Source organism: Drosophila busckii, chromosome 3R, assembly GCF_011750605.1.
Source record: "Drosophila busckii strain San Diego stock center, stock number 13000-0081.31 chromosome 3R, ASM1175060v1, whole genome shotgun sequence".
In the NCBI taxonomy this organism is placed as follows: Eukaryota; Metazoa; Arthropoda; class Insecta; order Diptera; family Drosophilidae; genus Drosophila; species Drosophila busckii.
The window spans coordinates 17,280,927-17,294,529 of NC_046607.1; the positions used below are offsets into that span (position 1 = coordinate 17,280,927).

At 40.8% G+C, this 13,603-nt stretch overlaps 1 protein-coding gene across 1 annotated transcript in view; it reads left to right on the forward strand.

Annotated features, from left to right (window-relative positions):
• The first annotated feature begins 2,797 nt into the window (after positions 1-2,797).
• The window catches only part of LOC108604759, a 61,514-nt gene continuing 50,708 nt past the window's right edge, over positions 2,798-13,603 (forward strand). The window contains exon 1 of the mRNA XM_017994349.1: positions 2,798-3,368. The gene's annotated coding sequence lies outside the window, so the exon portion shown is untranslated. The remainder of the gene's footprint in view (positions 3,369-13,603) is intronic.

Genomic DNA, 13,603 nt, shown 5'->3' on the forward strand with positions numbered 1-13,603 from the left:
AGCGATTCGGCTGATTATATCGCTCACACGCTCTAAGCGGCTTGCGCTCTCAGTACCAACGAGCGAAAGGCGCAAGCAGCGCTCCGCTCACTAGTAACGATTGGGATTATTGTATCGCTTAGGCTATCCAAGAGACTTGCGCTTGTATCGCTTACGCTCTTTAAGAGGCTTGCGCTATCAGCGCCAACGAGCGAAAGGCGTAAGCAGCGCTCCGCTCACGAGTAAACGATTGGGCTTATTGTATCGCTCTGGCTCTCCAAGAGGCTTGGGCTCCATTAGTAAGCGACTTTGCTGCTTGCTCTCGCAGTGCTAACGAGCGAAAGGCGTAAATCGCTCACGAGCTGTTTCCACTCTCAGCTTCACTAGTGTTCTGATTAATAGCTGATAAGACACTCTATTGAGTCGCTCACGCTCTCTAAAACGCTTACGCTCACAGCTTCTGATCTTGCACTTGCATATTGATGAGAGGCTGGCAGCTAAGCAGCAAGCGAAGCATTACGTAGATCAGTTGTGTCTGAACTGTAGGTGAGTAAACAAGCAGTGGATCAGTTATAATTTAATTTAACTTAAATTGTTCCCAACATCAATCCAATTAATTGTAATAGCTTTAGTATGTTTCTTATTTGGGATTTAACTAAATTGCTAATAACACTTGTTGAAAAATTAGGTAGATATTGCTTTCTTAATGATTTAATCGCACAGCAAAACATATGCAGCTCATTTTAATATTTCTAACTTATCCGTTCTGCTCTGCAATTTATGCTGTGAACTCTACATTTATAATTTTAAATTTACCATTAAATTATGTAGCTTATCATTTAAATTGAAACATTTTTTACACACTTAAGCTTCAATAAGTTTAAGCAAACTCTCATTTGTTTTGCTCAGTGCACGTTTGACATGCCCACAGCATTGTCAGCTGGTCAGAGCTGTAGCTTAGCACTTAGCCATCGCTGCTGCTGCCGCTGCCGCTGCTTTTTTTCATCTTGTTTGAAGGGCGAACACTTGTGCATATATAAAGCCTCAGCCTATAGCGCTGTGCTTGGTATTTTGTTGCTTTTGGGCGCATTTAGGCGCTGGCGCCAGTTGTCATTGTCGTTGGAGCGGGTGCTCGTCATTGTCGCACAAGTTAATTTTTCAACTGCCTAAGCGCGCGCACAGATTTAAATATGTTTGGCACTTTATACACAAGAGCAACATTTGTGTTATGCTGCGTGGGGTGGGTGGATCAGGCAGATTGATTGCTGGCGCCTGGCTTGTTGTCTCATAGCGAGACACTGACTGCGACTGCGACTGCTTAGCAAATTTTGCAATTTGTGAGCATAAAGTTTGCAGCTTTAGGCATTTGTTGTTGCCTTGCCCATTTTAGGCGCTGACAATGGTTCAACTTTTGTGCTTATCATGCGTGCAAGTTACGCCAACGTTTTAATTGAAAAATACTTTGGCGCAAAGTTTTGTATGCTCACTCGCTCTTGTTTTCATAGTTGGCGAAGCTGCCTCAAGTTCAAGTGAGTGTCAAATGGCAAGCACTTCAAGAGAGCGAGAGAGAGAGAGAGAGAGCAGCCAATGCTTGAGTGCACTTAGCACATGCCGTCTAGGTGTGAACTGCATGCCAAGACAACGCCTGCTGCTTAGTCAATAAAGCCAAACTCATTTTTAATTGCTGACTTAAGCAGCAGCAGCCGTCGACGCCGCCGCCAACATAGCCAAAGGCAATGCTATGGCCTGGCCCAGTAACCTAACTAACTTTTAGCTGAGAAAAACTCTTGCTCTTAACCGGCATTTTCTTTTGCATCGTTTGCTCTTGCAGTCAATGCGTGGCATATTAACTTTAAAACTAAGTTTAATAATTTGCTTAAGCTTAAAGCGGCCACAACAATTAAAGCATTTCAAATTAAATAAAATCATAGCCACAGCTTTATGTTGAATTAACATTAAATTATAACTCATATGACCTGCTTATCGTTCATGTTTAAAAATTAAGTCAAATTGATAACCGCTTTATGGCTTTCTGCGTTTTAAAGTCGCTGCTTTTGCATAAAGTCTTTTGGCACCGCAAAATGTATCAGCAGATAACATTTAACTTATCTTATTCAAGGTGTGCGTGTGTGTGCGTGGAGTGTTGCACACACACGCAGCACGTCCAGCTGTTGGCTGGTTGCACGTTTCGCTTGCCTCTTATTACGCTGCCTCGTAAAAAGCAACGACTGCCTTGCTGCGCTGTCTGCTTGGATTATTTCCATTAACTGTAGCACACACACACACACACACGCATCAACTAGTAAGTGTGTGTGTGTTTTGTCATTTGTAATAAAGTTTGGCAACAAATTGCCGCTCGTTGTCGCCCGTTGTCGTTGCCGCTGCAGTTAATCCTTTTCCTTGGCCAAGGCGTTAACATTTTGACACGCACGTGTCCGTCCGTCGTACATTTTTAAGTGATTAAAAAAAATAAAGCGACACAGCGCAAGAGTCAAAGCAGCAGCATTTAAATGCGCACAACGTGCAAAATATAAATTGTTGTCAATGCTAAGAGCAAACACCAATTGCAGCAGCAGCAGCGCCAGCAGCAGCAGCAGCAACAGCAACTTGTGTGCCACAAAGGCAAACGCGACGTCTTCTGCTTATCAGCGAAACGTTTTGGCAATGAAACGCGCCCACACAGCATCCACATTTCATTACCGAATCGTTTTTTCGGCTCTGCGCCTTCGGCTCGGCTGCTGTTGTTGGCGCTTCGTTCGTTTGTGCGCTCGTTTGTGCTGCCTGCAATCAGTTTGAAAATGCCTTTCGTGCGGTTCGGTTGACTCGTATCAGCGGCTCAGTTTTGTATTGCGGCAGAATAATGCGCCCTGTGTGCCACTGGGAACAGTTCTAAACTAAAGTAAACAACAACAATTGCGAGTGCACAAATATTAAGTAACAATTCGAGTGAAGAAGAAAATTCAACTCACTGTGAGTTCAATGCGCTTAACCGGCTACGGCTTCAATCAGCCCATAGCAATTTGCATTGATGAACTGAACTGAACTGTGTGTGCAGCATGTGCGGCATGCATAATAATAAAATCGTAAGCGATATACAAAACCAAAACCCTTAAATCGCCGCTGAGACGCAGCTCAAGACAAGCGTCATACAAGTCGCTCAGTTTCAGTTTGTGTGTGTGTTTGTGTGTGTGAAAGTGTGAAAAAGCGCAAAATAAATATTAAAAGCAAAACGTGCGTGGCTTAGAAAGGCAGCAGCAGCCGCCGCCGCACAACAATAACAACATATAGAAAAAACTGAAAGCTAACAAAATACGTGGAACGCAACAGCTAAAGCCAAAGCTAAGGCTAAAGCATAAGCAGCTTACTCAAGCCGCTTGTTTTGGAATCAGGTTAGTACTTGCAGTTGCTACAGCTATAAGTTTTATATTGGTTTGTGTTTAATTTGTAGACGGGGCTGTAGCTTTTATCTCTAAAGCACTTACACGCCCCCCAAACAAAAGCAGCAGTTGACACACTGCTCGGTCCACACACACACACACAGCTTGATTTATGGCAATCGAATGGCATATAAGCCTAGCAGCATATAGCAGCTGCCTGGCTGACGTTTTGGGCTATGCTTGGCCACCTGCTATTTACCTAGGGCAGCAACACACACACAATTTCCCTTCAGCTGGAAACTAAATAATTATGCGGCTCGAATGCCAGAGCCAGAGTCAGTGCCACTGCACACTGAGCAAGAAAGAGGCGCAGAGTGTTGTAGGGGGGGGCACACTTATGCCTGTGTGGTTGTTTATGCTAAGCTCGAGTTATGTGGAGTCAGAGCCACACGCATACGCTTTGTGGTGCCGCGTGCTTGGCTGCTGCAGTAGCTGCTCATCAAGAATGAATTAAAAGTTATTTTAAATTCGTGACACTCGCCTAATTTTGCATGTCGCTGCTTGTTGTTGCTGTTGTTGTTGTTGCTATGCTCAAGGGCTCTGTGTCATGGCAGTCAGCACAGCTGACACCTGCCAGACAGCCAGGACTAGCAGCAGGGACATGCATACACTAAAGAGTCACAGTCACACATTCTAATATGCACACACACACACAGGCACAGCCAGTCAGAGACCGTTAGGACAGCTCTGTGGCGCTCGCTTTGGCAAGTGAATTAAATTTCAAATGTTTCTTAATTTACTTTTTCGGTTTCGCGTTGACAGTTCAAATTGCTATAACAAATTTTCTAGCGCTACGCTTGCCATTCATTCATTTCACCGCACACATACATACGCATTACGTATACGCAGCGTATGCATAAGTGAAATATTATGTACAGCTGTCGAGTTTGTTTTGTTTGCTTCTTTTTTTTCCGTGCTTCGCTTTTTTGGCTTGAAGTCGTTGCTTTTTTTCTTTCGTGTTGCTGTTGTTGTTGTTGGCGCAAAATAAATGAAGCCATTCGAGCGCAATCAGAATTTCACATTAAAGCGTAGCACCACCCACTCATCGACATGGCGCATCGACGTTACGCATACGCATATAGGAAACGCATTACGGTATACAGCGACAGCTGACGCAAGCTGCTGAACTGTAAAGGTAATGTGCGCGCCTGGCACCGTAAGGTAACAAGTCATGTCAAGCGATAGGTTGATTGCCTCACTCACACTCACACACATTCAGAGACACACACACACACATATAAAACACTCAATGCGAACGTTTGATTTTTAGCTTTGATTGCATTAAGTCATCAGCTTACTTGTTTATTTGATATTTTTAATAATTTGAATGCGCATATCATAAAAAATAAATTGGAATTTATGACAGCTGAAAGCTTTAAAATTTAAATTTAAAATGTGTGTGAGCTGCGGCGCTTTTATATTTATTAATAAATTCTTAATTTTGGGACAGCAATGACAGCAAAATGTTGCATTAATTTGCTGTCTGCTAATAAATAATATTTATATTAGCTAATTAAGTTTTAAAGCTATGCATTAAATTTGCTAAAAAGTATGCTACATAAATTTGCACTCAAATTGAATTTGCAGCTACTCAGCAGAAATTCCAAGCAATTGCTATAACATCTAATAATATAAATTAAGTTGCATTCTTTTGTGGTTTTGACGCAAGTCTTTTGCTGTTGAGAGCGAGAGAAAACTTTGTTTTAAAACAAGTGCCAGCCAATGTCTAATCTGTCTAGCAATCTATTCATCTGGCTGGCTGTCTGTCTGTCTGTCCGTCTGTTTTGCTGCATTTGTCTATTTGCCTTTGGCTTGCTGTATTTTTTGTGAAATAAAAACCGTTTACAGTTTTTAGTTAACTCGAGCAGCAAACAAAATTACTGCGTGCAAAGTAAATAAATACGAGAGCTTCAGCCAAAGCACTTGAACAACTTTAACGCCCACGCCCACCACCCCTCGCCAACGCTGTTAAAACCAACTAACGCTGCTTTGACAGCTGCTTTTGGCAAATAGCAAACGAGCGCGCGCTCTCAAATTGAAATTAAATGTAGTGCAACTCAATTACAACTTATTTCAGTCATTGAAAATGCCCAATGCAAACAACAAATGTTGTGTGCGTAACGTTACTATGCAGCCACAAAAAAATAAAAAAAAAAACTCTGGATGCTTCAACGTAATGAAATTAGTGTCAAAAAGTTGCAACTTCAACTTGCGCCAAGTGGCGCCGCCGTTGCTATGCGCCGCAGCTCTTTAATTTAGACAACTAAGTGATAAGCCGCACCCCCAGCACTGGCAACGCTTCAACGAGTGCTTTGTGCAACTTGTGCAACAAATTGTAGGCTGTGCATAAAGTTGTGCTGCTGCCAGCTGAATGAAAATGTTGCGCTATCAAATAAGCTTAAAATGTCGCAGCAGTTCCACGTACAATTTCTAGCTTTGCGCTACGTTGGGCATTAGCGAATACATAAATAGATATAGCAGTTGAATATCTTGCATGCTGTTTTCTATAGCTATGCTTGCAATTTTATATAAAGCGAATGTGGGCAATAGTTCCAGGAATCGAAGCAATTTATTGTAATGAATGCTATCATTATTTTCTATTTATATATCAGCGATAATTAAATACTTCAGTGAAATGATATTTGTTGCAACTCAATTGTGCCAAGCAATTCAATTAAATTTTATATTAATGCTAGACTTACTTAATATTTAAAAATATGCCACATAATTAGGCAAACATAATTAAACAAATATAAAAGAAAATATATTGGCATGCTTACCCTTATATATAGTGCACATAATGAGGCATTCCTGCAAAATAAAATTCAATAAAGTTAATAGAGCTGCACAGCTATTCATAAAATTGCTGCGAAATTAGTATGCCCTGCTTTTTAGCAGTTAATAGAGTTGCTAAATAATAGTTGCTACTTGCATTTGCCTGCAGTTTTTCTATTTTTTGTTGCTGCTGCTTTTGTGCCGCCAACTTAGGCAGCCAGTCACGATAGCGACTTTCTTTGCCAAACAAGCGCGCGCGTAGCAAAAAACGCGCGTTGAATGAATTTGATGAAGTGGTTGGTAGTGCGCCAGTGGCAAACGAAAAAACACGACAACAAAAAGCAGAGCCCAAATAAAAAAAAATTTGGTATTCATTGGCTAAGGTGAGGCGGCGTTGTTTTTTGCCTTGCACTTTTGTTTTTGTTGTTTTGTATGCTGCAACTTGTTTAACGTTGAGCTGCGCGTGTTTTTTTCTTTCTTACGCGCAAATTGAATGGCTTTTGGGGCCAGAGTGCAATGGACCAGCAGCAGCAGCTGCAGCAGCTACAAGTAAATGAACTGACTGGCTGAATTGAGAATTTGGCGCTCGAGACTTTTGATTAACTTGAATCAAAGCCTGCAGGCTAAGTTTTCAAAATTAAAATTTATTGCCAATTTGCGGCAAATTCGATTAAACTTAAGCTACGCGCAGGGCGCACAAACGTAAAAGGCATAGGCAATAGCAAATTGTAGGCGTTGAGGTGAGATGCAAGCGCAAAAAGGAAAAAAAAACAGAATAACACGCAGCCGGACATGAAAGTGAGCTTGGGAATTTAAATCCAATAGATAAAGACAGACGGCCTAGCCGGGCACAGGGCAAGCACTTGCCACAGATTCCCCGTCTACACAAGTCTCTGCTCACAAACTGTTGAAAAGCTGTTGAAGTTTATTGGAAAAATATTCAAATCACGTGGGTGGTGCAAAACTTTTGCCCAAGCAGCAGCAGCAACCAGCACGACTGAGCAAAGGAGCGAGAAACACCCTCGACTCTCAGTCCTCTAGCCGAGTGATAAAAACGGCAAAGAAATTACTTATAGATTGAATGAAATTGTCAGCGGCCCCTCTAACCAAAGCGAACTCCACACACAGCAGGCCACTGAAAGTATTTTTTGATCAATTTAAATGCCAGGGCTAAGACAACGAAATCTCTAGACTACAAAGCCAAGGCCTAAGCTGTGGATTTCGAGTGCAGCAGCACTCCATGTAAATGTACATATATCTCCATAGCATAGCATGTAATTAAAATGGCACAGCAAATGCCTAAACGATGAACAGCAAACTGTTCAAGCCCCGCCCACAGCTCTCATATCACACACAGTTGCCAAAACTTATCTAATAAGTGCCAGTCGCTGCGTGACACAAGCGCAACAGCAATACTGTCAATATAGAACAACGTGCTATGGCTTTGGCTTTGGCTGACCTCGCAAATTATATGTCGAGCAACTTTAGCGCCAGCTGACGAAAAAAAAAATCAATGACTATAAATCGCTTGACGCCTGTTCACACTTATTTATAGCATTCTGTGGGGATTTATGCAGCGCATATTTATTTATGAACAACAATTTGCTGGCTACTTTAAGGCCAAGATCAGACTAGGCCTAGGCCTAGACTTTACTCATAAATTAGCTGCGGCGGCAGCAGCAGCAACAGCAGCGCTAAAAGCAACAAATGTAAATAGTTCAATAACAAGAGCCAAACAACCAATAACAATAACAAGCTGCCTGCAGCATGCTTAGTTCACACACACACACACATAGACATGCTGCCGTCTAAAGCAGCAATAACAAGGCTGACATGTTTTATTTATGGAGGAGCCAAACGTTTGCTATACGACGTAAATAACAAAGCGACAAACGAGCAAACGACAAGCGAGAGTAGCTGTTAAAATTGTTTTAATTTGCTCTACGTTTCGGTACAACAACAAGTACAACAATAACAACAACAAGAAAGAAAAGAATGGCACTCGAGGCAATGACTTAGAAAAGTGTATCAAGTGTTGGCAACTTGGCCTTTTAATAGCTAAATTTAACGTTGAAAGTTTAAGATTGATTTCAAAAGTTTTAAAAATATAGTAGACATTATCTGTTGACATTAAGCTACCTAGACAAGGTGAAGGGGGAGGAATTTTATATTGTTATTTTAAGTAAACGCTGTTATATTTTTATTACAATCAATCAATTGAATTCGAATATAACATTTAAAAAGAAAAATAGGCATTATGATTATTCTAATATTTTTTTGAAATTTATTTTTTATTTTAAATATTGTGCTGCATTTAAATTAAAACAATTACATTTACTTTGTATCTCATTTTATAGCAAAGAAATATTTTCTAGCGCACTTATGTGCGCTCAATAGTAGCAATCGCCCATTCAATTGATTTATCAAGCAATATTTCGTAATGCCTGCTAACTAATGAGAGCAAATATTTTCGCTCAAGTCTAGTCGAGTGAATTTTACACGACATCTCTGCTCTGTGAACAAGAAAACATAACATAAACAAACATGACTGCAAATGAGTGTCGCTCTGCTTCGCTTGTCCGTTGTTCTTGCTGTCAAAGTGGCTGTTGTTGCTGCTGCTGTTGCTGCTGCTGCTGCTGCCGGTTAAGTGACCAATGGCCAAAACGCTGTTCAAACGCACAGTAATAATTCAATTGCGCTGGGCGATAAACGTGCGCTGTTGTTCTTGTTGCTGTTGCTGTGGGGCGGAGGCAAACAGCAGCAAGATTGATGGCGAGCATTGAGAGCTGCTTTTGGCGACATTTGTGTGACGTGTCGCCAGCGTCTTTGCTGAATTATGTATGCCAGTGTAAGTGTCTGAGTGTGAGTGTGAGAGTGCGTTGAGGCGCAAATGTTTGGTAGATGCGAAAACTTTGCCAACTTCGACTGTGTGCTAAAAGAAAATAGAAGATGGCACGTAAAGCAAAGCTAAAGTCTGCACTGGATTTAAGTTGGCTTTGACACACACACACTAGAGTCGAGGCCTGGCAGGCTCAGCATTAAAGCTTCAACTTTTTGACCAACTTTCGCCGCTAGGCAAAAGTTATCAAAAATTCCACTTGCGCCCGTGAATCAAGTGCCGTTTACTGATTGTACCAAATGGGAAGCTTTGGGTGGGACGGCAGCTACGCTTAATCCGCTTCACATTTTATCAGCATTGTGACACTGCTTCAATGTGAGAGTATGAGTGTATGCTAGCTGTATATATATACGCCTGTCTGTGTGTGTGTGTGTGCTGCTGTGATCACGCGCATTCATAAGTTGAACTAAGCCTAGACCGAATCACTTTTAAGCGCATGGAAACTTGCCGTTTGTAGTCAAGCGCTCGCTCTGCCGTGTGGAGTGGCGTTGGTCTGGGTTGCTGCTGCTGCTAAATCGCTGCCTAATGCCGCAACTAAGCCCTTAACTACAACATTGACAACTGCCGCACATTGAGTAGAGAGTACGCTCTGCTGCTCACGCATAATGAATTAATCGAAGACTTTAGCCACGCATTTACATGCGGGCCACGACCCACCAAAATGCTTTAACACTAACCAGTTGCCCCCAAAAAGTGGACACAAACACACACACACACACACACACACACACACACAGACACACAGCAGGTGTGTTTTAGGGTTATCTTTGTGCCAAAAACTTTGCTCGTGCTGTTAAGCTGCTCAAAAGCTTGGCAACAGCGAAAGTCTTAGCACGTGTCTTCAAATGAAAAGCGCTACGGCGCATTATATGCAATAAATCAGATTAGTGGCATTTATTTAGCTACTAACTAGGTATAGTTTATTTTTAGCAGCGGCAAGTGTATTTTATTTGCTTTGAAGTTGTAATAAACAAAAGGCAAAGCTTTGAGCCCTTTGGGAGTTTAACATTTGTAATTTGTATAACTTTTAAAATAAAAATAATCAAAAATAAAACTTATGCTTCAATTTTTAGTATACAAATCAAACTAAAATTTATTTGTTGTTTATGCTGCATACAAAAATAAGTGAGCTGCTGTTTTTCAGAATTTTTTTCGCGCTTTGGCTTTGTTTATGCTAATTTAATTTGCTCTAATACTAAATTGCCAACAATTTATATTTAAGCAAGTAAAACAAACGTACAAAATTAATTTCAGTTTGTTAGCATTGTCATGATTTTGATGCCAACTTTCTGCTTTAGCCACATATGTGGCCATTGCTCGAAACAATTAACTCGAAACTTTTGTGCTATTTGGAAAATCAAATACTGCAGCAGCTACTGCAAATTGCAATAAACAGCGTGTAGTACAACATGTGTGGCTGCAGTATTTTATGAATTTGTAGCATGTTGTATTTGTTTGCAGAAATCAGAAATCAAAGTCATCATTGAGTCCTGCAGATAGCACTCGCAGCGACTTGGAATTCATTTTTCGGTTTGGTAGCTAAACATTTCCTCAATTTACTGCTGAAATATGCTTCGTGCCAAGAGAATTTTTGCGGGCAAAATGGCTGCTCTGCTGTTGCTTTTTTGGTGGTGGTGGTGGCCACACAGCATTTTATGCAAATATGGCAAGTTTATGGGCATTGTGTGTGTGTCGAGGCATATGAGTTTTAAGTGAACTTTTGACCATTATTACATGTGGAGCAAAAGCAAAAGCAAAAGCAGCTTAGGCAAAATGCACTGTGCACAGTGCAGAGAGAACTAATGTTAAAATATATTGCATAAATTTGCTACGCCAGCGGCCCTGTCCAAGGGCTCAAGGCTCAGGCACAAGCACAGCAAAGTGACAGTGCAGGCAGCTCAAATAGGCAGAAAATAGAGCACAGCACAAAATAACTAAAAATATAGTGCACACTTGGCTAGCAGAGAAAGAAGAAGAGACTGTGAGAGCTACATGTAAAGACAGTTGAGTTAACAATTGCAATTTTTACATACTAGTTGCTTTGGCTCTTATGCAAAGCTTTTTACTCCACTGACAGATAAATCAATCAAACTCTGATTTTGCTGTTGCTGCCTTTTTCTTGACTTTTTTTTAGCACACAGCTATATATATGCATATAGCTTAGCTCAAGTGTCTGTGTGCAGTCAAAGATTTCCAATTAAAATTCTTTGTTGCTTTTGTTTCATCTTGCAAAACAAAGCAAAAATTGTTAAATTAGCTCAAAGCTATGTAAAAAGCTACAGTGTGTGTGTGCTTGTGTTTGTGTGTGTGTGTATGTGTGTGTGCTTGACTGCAGCTCATATATAATCGAAAAAGTTTTGCGTTCACACGCTGAACTGCCAAAGGGGCAATGACTTATCAAATGTTATAGTTATGCTAATAATGCTAAGCGTCCCCAACTTTTCTCTCTCTCTCTCTCTCTCGCTGTTTCTCTTTGTCTGCAAGCAAAAATTTCAGCTTTGAGTTGCGCATAATTAATCATTGTCTGCGCGACTACTAAAGAAACTTTTCAACTTTTGCCAGCTAGAAATTGGCATTAGCATCAATTTTAATTTGCTTTAGTTGTGATCGAATTAGGCTCAGCCACACTAATGATACTCATGCAATTAGTTCATTGTGGACTTAGCCCAAAATGCTGCTGATTGCTAATAATCAAGTATACGCCGCATTTACTTTTGGCAGACAAAGTTTTTTTGTGTAGCACTTGCGTGATTTGCGTGCTTGACGCTTTTAGTTCAACACAAATTTGTGGTGCTTGAATATTTTCGCATTTTAAAACATTTTGTGGGCGTATCAATATTTGCCGAATGTGTTTTGAATCGCAAATGAGTAGCGAGCGCTCGCTTCTAGGAGTCAAACAACTCGCTGTGTTGTGTGACAAATCATGAATAAAAAAAGGTTCTCAAACAATTCCCACAACGTGTAAATTCATTAAAAATTTGCTGCCAACATGACGCACGCACACAGCCAAAAGCAAAGCCGCAATGCAAATAAAAATGTAAAGAAAAAAAAACTGGCTGAGTCTTCAAACTAAGCTCGTTGCTAAACGAACTATTTGAGCGCCTATAAATAAACATGGGCAACGTTGAGGAAACGATTTCACTTTGGGGTTAGCAGACTTACATAAATCGAATCTTATTTATTTTTGCTGCTTTTGCCTGTGCAATTTGTACCCCAAAGCGCCAAGGCAAAGCCTCGAGTGTTGCTTAGCGCTGATAAGATATATATGCGTAAAGATCCCATGCCAATGTCTCATGACCCCAAAAGCAGCAGCGAGTCCCAGCGCTGAATGAATTTCAAATGCCGCACACTTTTAGGCCAAAGCATATAGCCAAGGCTAAAAGGTGAAAGCAGCTTAAATTCAAATCAAATATGCAAGCTTAATATTTATATTTCGTAAGATAATTGCTTAAACTGATTGATTATCTAACTTTACTTTTCATTTAAATATATATATATATATATATAGTGTATATATGTTAGCGACTTGTTTGCATTTGCTTTTTATCTCTTGTTGCTTTATTTATTTGTACACAGTTTTTGGCAAAAATTCGGGTCAACATTATGGGCAGCTACGTTTCTAAAATATGTTTTTCTCTGTAGTTGAAGGGGTTGTGTGTGCTCTAGGGGGGTGGGGGCTGAGAGTTACTACAGTGCGTGCTGTCGCAGGCAGTCGTTGCTTTTGTGTCTGCTTACGGACATTTCTGCAATATCCTTTCACACAGAAAATTGCAAACAAATACGCATACACACACGAGTTGCTTGCGCGCAGCAAATGAATAAATAAATAAGCCAGCGACGCTGTAGCAGCAGCAGCAGCAGCTTCAGCTACTTCTACGCTTTGTTTGGGGTGCTCGACACTCGACTCGACTGTAACTGTGACTGACTGTGTTGGCATTTTGCTTTCGCTTTTTCTCTCTTTTATTTTTTGGGCAAATGGCAAATGAAATGCCGCGCAACAGAATTTATAGAAATTTATTTGTCCGACGCACTGGCTACAAAGTAAACAAATCTAGAAACGTGCCTCATGGCCAGGACCAACGCACACACACACACACATAGATACGCATACTTGTGTGCGCATGCATGCATGCTACAGTTATATGTGTGTGTGTGTGGGTGTAACACGCACGCACATTTGGCAAAGCATGAAAGCGAGCCTTAAATTAAATTTTCGTAAATTTGATTTGAAACGCGTGCGTGGAAATTCATTTAACGCTCCCAAGTACACACTCATGTAACAGTATGTGTGTGTGTGTGTTTGTCTCTCAATAGCAACAATTGCAACTGCTATTTATATTTAATTGCCTGTTTATGCGTCAATCAGACTAGCCACTGGTCTCTGTTTCCGAATCAAGCGTAACGTGCGGTTTTTTTTTGTGGTAATTGTTCCCCTGACTGCCAGCAGAGAGTTTTGGGCCGTGTGTGTCTTTAGCTTGCCAAGCACGTATTGTCACGTTCTTCAAAATATGAA